General features: G+C 46.7%; 1 long non-coding RNA gene across 1 annotated transcript in view; it reads left to right on the top strand.

The window, feature by feature from the left end:
• LOC122559410 overlaps positions 1-8010 on the top strand; it is a 183283-nt gene that overhangs the window by 128731 nt on the left and 46542 nt on the right. The window contains exon 2 of the long non-coding RNA XR_006314425.1: positions 19-325. This is a non-coding gene — a long non-coding RNA (uncharacterized LOC122559410). The remainder of the gene's footprint in view (positions 1-18; positions 326-8010) is intronic.

Here is an 8010-nt window from a genome sequence, read left to right as displayed (position 1 = left end):
TGTTAATTATTTCTGCAGGTAAATGGTTGGATTCTGCTGTGGATTCCTGAGCAAGTTTGAAGAGAAGGAATCGATGGAACTACGTCAACATCCAATCATTGAGTATGTTTTCAGTTTGCATGGCCTGTAACACACGTGTTTCTCTGAAAGGTTTGGAAGGAAGCTGGGACAATACTAACCTTCCCTCCCCCCTGATGAAGATGTGACTTATGGATCAGCAGCTTGGAATTTGACTGGAATCATTCCCTGTAGCTGTGGGTGGCTGTGGAAATACCTTCAGCAGCTTCTAAAGCTGGAGTGCAGAGTGGGGTGATGATCAGAGAAGGTAGGTGCTGGAGAGTACAGTTTGCGGGGCATTCGGGATTGTGTGAAGTTTCTGAGATATTGCAATTATTGACCTACATCCAATTGCAGGAAATCTCTGATGTGAGAATCTCAGATATCCCAGAAAGGCAAAGTATCTCCACATTATGAACAGGATGTGAAGCAAGTCCTTTCACATTGATACTGGGCAGTGTCTACGTCACAAACAAAACCTCATTGTCTGTCTAAAAACACATTCCACCAGCACACAGTTGAGCAATGTGTCCAGGTTTCTGGGTGAGAGAGATGCCAGGTACAGAGGATGTACCTCACACTGATTGGCTAATGAGGAAGGGTCACCAAACCTGAAACGTTAACTCTGATTTCTCTTCACAAGATGCTGCCAGACCTGCTGAGCTTTTCCAGTAACTTCTAATTTCGTTTGTGATCCCCAATTCTTTTGGTTTTTATATAGCATGTTCTTGCGGCAGTTTATAGACAGAGAGCAGATCATACTCAGCCAATCTTGTGCTTGTAAAACCTAAAACAAACCTCTCTCGATGGATGTGATTGGGCAGCACATGCTGATCAATCTTGGGTGTGCTAGTGGTTCCAGTAATAACCAATTGAAGATAATCAGTCACCGTTATGCTTATGGAAGCGAGGTATGTTTTACATGAGCAGGAACCTCTTCTCGAGAAACAAGCAGAATATGTCCAAGTCTTGCACCTTTTCAAATTCCTCAGCAGCGCAGGGAGCTATAGTTCCATACCAACACTAATCAGAGTTGACTTGTCATCCAATCAACACTCCTTTCTCATGTAGCATAAATGGTTGTGATTTTTGAAATTTGGCATTCTTGCATTGGTCCTGATGAGTGAAGAACCAAAAGCTTAACCAATGTCTCTCTATTTGGCAATTTTACTTAGTTCCACATGGGGGCAATCTAAACTGAGAATAGTTTTTGTAGACAGTGAGATGAGAGGTGGAGGCATTTCCTTTTGCACATTAATTTAGATTTATGCCCCTCTTGTTCTTGTATTTTTTATGAGTGGGAACAACTTCTCCCTATCTACTCTGGCCAGCCCACTCATGGTTTTGAAAAGCTCTATCAGATCTCCTCTCAGCTTTCCCCTCTCCAAGGAGAACAGCCCTAACTTCATCAATCTACCTGAAGTTTCTCATTTCTGAAACCATTCTTGTAAGTCGCTTCTACACTGTCTCTCCTATGCTTTCAGGGTAGGCGATGACTTGAGATGTTATCTGAACTGTAGACCCAGTTAATGTTCTCGGGACCGGGGTTCGAGTCTCACCATGGTAAATGGTAGAATTTGAATTCAATAAATATCTGAAATTAAGAGTCTAGTGAATCCATTGTCAAATGTTGGAAAATCCCATCTGGTTCACTAATGTCCTTTAGGGAAGTAAGCTGCCACCCTTACCTGGCCTACATGTGACTCCAGACCCAAGTGACTGAGTCATAGGGAGAGGTTGGACAAGCAAGGACATTTTTCTTTCGAGCGTAGGAGACTGGGGAGGGATCTTATAGAGGTATACAAGGATCATGAGAGACACCGATGTGGTGAATGCACTCAGTGTTTTTTCCAGGGTTAGGATATCGAGGCCTAGAGGGCATCAGTTGAAGGTGAGAGAGGGAACAATAAAAGGGAACCTGAGGGGGAACATTTTTACCCAGAGGGTGGTACCCATTTGGAATGAGCTGCCAATGAAGTGGTTGAGGCGGGTACATTAACAACATTTAAAAGGTATTTGGACAAATACATGGATAGGAAAGGTTTAGAAGGGTATGGGCCAAGTGCAGGGGAATGGGGTTAGGGTGGATGGACATTTTGGTCGGCACAGACCAGTTTGGGCCAAATGGCCTGACTCCATGCTGTAGGACTCTATGACTCCAGACCCACAGCAATGTGGCTGACTCTTAACTGCCCAATGGGCAATCAGTGCTGGGCCAGTGATGCCCTCACCATGGGGGTGAATAAAGAAAACAAGTTCCTATCCTTCCTATAAAGTGACGCCCTGAAGTTACACTGATGTCCAACCAGGGTCTTGTATGAATCAGCCATCAGTTTAAAGTCGCTATTAAGCGTAACCATTATGAAAGAAACAAGTAAAAAACAATTAACTTCTGTCTGGGAAATACTAACATGTCATCTTCTGTCCCATATTCACATCATTTATTTTCATCTTTAAAAAATCACTCAAGTTCTTCACTGCCCCAGCCCAGCTCAGCAGCTACTGAAGTCCTCATTCTCCCAGAGCTATCTCCAGGGGCGACCCTTTCAACACTCTCCTGACTCATCTCCCACATCTCAACCTCCATAAACTGGAATTCTGCCAAACCTCTGCTGCCCGTGCCTTAATGCCCAGTCCCATTCCCCTCTCACCATGTCTGCTCACTGACCCAGACTGGCTCCCCATCACACACCTTCTTCATTTGAATATTGTCTTGCTCAGTGCAGGCTGTGTTTTATTGTACATGGGTGATGGGTGTCTCTGACTGGGCCAGCATTTACTGCCCATCCCCAACTATCCAGAGGACAGACATGAAAAGGGTTGAGTGTTAGGTGCTGGAAAAGCACAGCAGGTCAGGCAGCATCCGAGGAGCAGGAGAATCGACGTTTTGGGCAAGAGCCCTTCATTAGGAATGAAGCTGGGAGCCTCGGGGTGGAGAGAGAAATGGGAGGAGGGTGGGTCTGGGGGGAAGGTAGCTGAGAGTGCAGTAGGTGGATGGAGGTGGGGTTAATGGTGATAGGTCAGAGAGGAGGGTGGAATGGATAGGTGGGAAGGAAGATGGACAGGTAGGACAGGTCATGAGGGCGGTGCCAAGTTGGAAGGTTGGATCTGGGGTAAGGTGGTGGAGGGAAATGAGGAAACTGGTGAAATCCACGTTGATGCCGTAGGGTTGGAGGGTCCCGAGGTGGAAGATGAGGTGTGCTTCCTCCAGGCATCGGGTGGTGAGGGAGCAGTGATGGAGAAGGCCCAGGACCTGCACGTCCTCGGCAGAGTGGGAGGGGGACTTGAAATGTTCAGCCATTGGGTGGTGGGGTTGGTTGCTGACGGTGTCCCAGAGATGTTCTCAGAAGTGCTCTGCAAGTAGGCACCTGTTTCCCCGATTAGAGGAGACTGCATCAGGAGCAATGGATACAGTAAATGACATGTGTGGATGTGCAGGTGAAACTCTGATGGATGTAGAAGGCTCCTTTGGGGCCTTGGATAGAAGTGGGGAGGGGGAGGTGTGGGCACAAGTCTTTCAATTCCTATGGTGGCAGGGGAAGGTGCCAGGAGGGGAGGGTGGGTTGGTGGGGACTGTGGACCTGACAAGGGAGTTGCGGAGTGAATGGTCTCTATGGAACACAGATAGGGGTGGGGAGGGAGCTATATCTCTGGTGGTGGGGTCCGTTTGTAGGTGGCGGAAATGGTGGAGGATGATGCGATGTATCCGGAGGGTGGTGGGGTAGAAGGTGAGGATCGTGGGGTTCTCTCCTTGTTGTGATTAGAAGGGTGGGGTTCAAAGGCAGAGGTGCAGGAAGTGGATGAGATGTGTGAAAGGGCATCATTGACCACGTGGGAGGGGAAATTATAGTCTTTGAAGAAGGAAGCCATCTGGTGTGTTCTCTGGTGGAACTGGTCCTCCTGGGAGCAGATCCGGTGGAAGCAGAGGAATTGGGAATATGGGATAGCGTTTTTTCAGGAGGCAGAGTGGGATTCAGTGTAATCCAGGTAGCTGTAGGAGTTGGTGGGTTTGTAGAAGATGTCTGTGTTGAGTTGATCACCGCTGATGGAGATTGCTGGAAAAACTCAGCAGATCTGGCAGCATCTATGGAGAGAAAGCAAAATTAACTTTTCAGGTCCACTGACAATCCTTCAGAACTGATTGTAGCTGAAGAAAAGTTGATATAAATGAAGATGGGGTGAGGGAGAGCGATGAGTAAATGGTTGGTGGTGATGGAGCCCAGAGAGAGAATAAACAGTTGGATAGACAAAGGAATGGGTAAAAGTCAGAATCTAACCATTGCCCCCTCAACGGGGCAGCACTGTGACTTGGGGGTGGCACGGTGGCTCTGTGGTTAGAACTACTGCCTCACAGCACCAGGGACCTGGGTTCAATTCCAGCCTCAGGCCGCAGTCTGTGTGGAGTTTGCACATTCGCCCAGTGTCTGGGTGGGTTTCCTCCGGATGCTCCAGTTTCCTCCAACAATCCAAAGATGTGCAGGTCAGGTGGATTGGCCGTGCTAAATTGCCCGTAGTGTTCAGGGGTGTGTAGGTTAGATGCATTAGCAGGGGTAACTACAGGATAATAGGATAGGGGAATGGGCCTGGGTGGGCTACTCTTCAAAGCGTCGGTGTGGACTTGTTGGGCCGAAGGGCTGTTTCCACACTGTAGGGATTCTAGGATTCTATGATTCAACATTCAATGGTGTTACCATCACAGAATCTCCCACCATCAACATCCTGGGATTACCATTGACCAGAAACTCGACTAGACTCACCACATAAAGACGGTGGCTTCAGGAACAGGTCAGAGGTTAGGAATCCTGCAGCGACTGACTCAGCTTCAGGTCATCAAAAAATTTGGAAATATTACAATTGGTCCGTGCATCGAAACCACCGATATAGATTGTGACCAGTTGTGAATCTCGTACCCAACAGGTAGCAACGTGCCACCTTGAGAATGACATGTTTGTCCCTTCTCTGATTTGTGTCTCCGAATCATTCTCAATCCTGACCAGTACACTACCCTAACACTCTTTAATCATGTTTACCAACCGAGTGTGTAGAGCCTTATCAAAAACCTTCTGAAAATTCAAATGCTGCACATTCACCTGGCTCTCCTTTGTCTATGCTACATGTCACATCATCAAAAAATACCAACATTCAAAAACAATACTCTTTCCCTAAATCCATGTTGACTCTGCCCAATTTTGATGTTCTTTTATAATTCTTCAGTTATCACATCTGCTACATTAGTTTCTAACATTTTCCCTATTACTGTCACCAAACTAACATGTCTATCATTCTCCACTCTCCCTCTTCCTCTCTGTTTTAATACTGGGGCTATATTTGTTACTTTCCAGTCAGCAGGAACCTTTCCAGGATCTGGAGAATTATCAAAACTCCTGAAATCCAGGCATCATTCTTGTAAATCTGTGTTGTACCCTCTCCAAAGCCCTCCTAAGGTGTGATGTCCAAAAGTGTCCATTGTACTCCAAGTGGGGTTGAACCAGGATTTTGCATAGCTGCAGCATAACCTCTGCATCCTTACACTTCAGTCCCTGAGATATAAAGGCTGGTATTTCATTGGCGTTCTTGATTATTTTCTGCACCTGTTTGTGGCAGTTTAAAGATCTTTTCAAACATTTGAGCATAGGGAAATGGTGGAGATCTTTGTCTCACACTGCCATTATAATGTTCACCTTATCAACAGGTTGTCATCAAGCCAATTAGATATTCTGAGTCAAAAGTGTGCTGGAAAAGCACAGCAGGTCAGGCAGCAGCCGAGGAGCAGGAGAATTGACGATTTAAGTATAAGCTCTTCATCAGGAATGTGATGCTGCCTGATTTGCTGTGCTTTTCCAGCACCACACTTTTTGACTCTGATCTCCAGCATCTGTAGCCCTCACTTTCTCCCAATTAGATATTCTGCCTATCCCACAAAGGAATACTGTAGTAAGTGAATTTCAGTACGAGTGTGATGCCACATATGTAGGCCACATGTCATTAGTCTAGCAGATTGCATAAAACAGTGTGTGCCTCTTGTGGCTTACAACTGGACAAGTACTGACTGCATCCAACCGACTTGTTCTTGCAAATCTCAAAACGGAATGTCCAAAATTAGGTTCAAATTGTGTAAATGGGCAACTTTGCCAACTGCGCAAGAAACAATGCTGACAACCAATTCAAGCTTCTCAGACACATTTACAGCAGTGCAACTACATGTAATAGAAACGATACACATCAATAACCAGAGTCCTGTTCACTGCAGAAAGAAAGACATGCCTTGACCAATTAGAGGAAACCTGCCTGGTATAAGATTTAAATAAAACTTGATAATTAATTGTTAGTCATCATCGAAATGGTTCATTCGCCATGACAGGGCCTCGACCAATCAGAATCTACTCTCTTCCCATACTGCGTGCAATTCTGGTCTCCTTCCTATCGGAAAGATGTTGGGAAACTTGAAAGGGTTCAGAAAAGATTTACAAGGATGTTGCCAGGGTTGGAGGGTTTGAGTTTTCACCCAGAGGGTGGTGCGTGTATGGAATGAGCTGCCAGAGGAAGTGGTGGAGACTGGTACAATTGCAACATTTAAAAGGCGCCTGGATGGGGACATGAATAGGAAGGATTTGAAGGGATATGGGCCGGGTGCTGGCAGGTGGGACTAGATTTATTTAGAATATCTGGTCGGCATGGACGGGTTGGACTGAAGAGTCTGTCTCCGTGCTGCAATGATGAAAGGTGCGACCATTGCCCTCTAACTGCCTCCTTCAGCTCGTTAACATGATTTTCCTCTGGTCCAGGGGATTTATTTGCTGTCAGTCCAATTACATTTTTGAATACTACTTCTTAATTAATATTAATTTATTTCAGTTCCCCATTTTCCATGGTCATTGGTTTTCAAATATTTCTGGGACATTTTCTTTATCTTCTGCACTGAAGACAGACAAAGTAATAAGCTGCTCAGCAATAACCTGCTCAGTGACGCCCAGTTTGGGTCCCCCCAGGGCCACTCAGCTCCTGACCTCATTACAGCCTTGGGTCAAACATGGACAAAAGAGCTGGATTCCAGAGGGGAGGGGAGAGGGATAGCCCTTGACATCAAGGCTGTATTCGACCGAGTGTGGCATCAAGGAGCCCTGGCAAAACTGGAATCAATGGGTATCTGGGCAAACTCTCTGCTGTGTGGAGTCATGCCTGACACATAGGAAAATTGTTGTGGTTGTTGGAGGTCAGTCATCTCAGTTCCAGGACATCACTGCAGGGGTTCCTTGGTGTAATTCCTTCAGTGTTGTTGGGTCAAAATCCTGGAATTCCCTACCCAAGGGCATTGTGGGTCAACCTACAGCACATGGACTGCAGCGGTTCAAGAAGGCACCTCACCCCCACCTTCTCAAGGGGCAACGAGCGACAGATAATGAATGTCAGCTAAACAGCCCCAATATGGGAACTCATATTCTATGAGGTCCAGCTGGCTGACCTTGGTATAATCATTATTCCCATGTCCCACAAATGAATAGAAATAAAATATATAAATTCTCCCATATCCATCTGCAGTGGATGCACATTTCTCCTTGTTAAGTTTTCCTTCCCAATTCCTTCGTCTCCGCCGTATCTGCTCTGAGGAGGACCAGTTCCAAAAACGCACAACCCAGATGGCCTCCTTCTTCAAAGACCGCAATTTCCCCTCAGACGTGGTCGACGATGCCCTCCACTGCATCTCCTCCACTTCCCGCTCCTCTGCCCTTGAGCCCTGCCCCTCCAACCGCCACCAGGACAGAACCCCACTGGTCCTCACCTACCACCCCACCAATCTCCATGTAAAGCGCATCATCCGCCGTCATTTCCGCCACCTCCAAACGAACTCCACCACCAGGGATATATTTCCCTCCCCTCCCCTATCAGCATTCCGAAAAGACCACTCCCTCCGTGACTCCCTCGTCAGGTCCACACCCCCCACTAACCCAACCT

This window comes from Chiloscyllium plagiosum, chromosome 19 (assembly GCF_004010195.1).
Source record: "Chiloscyllium plagiosum isolate BGI_BamShark_2017 chromosome 19, ASM401019v2, whole genome shotgun sequence".
Taxonomy (NCBI): domain Eukaryota; kingdom Metazoa; phylum Chordata; class Chondrichthyes; order Orectolobiformes; family Hemiscylliidae; genus Chiloscyllium; species Chiloscyllium plagiosum.
Note: the sequence above shows the minus strand (reverse complement) of the source record. Positions and strands in the feature narration are given on the sequence as shown.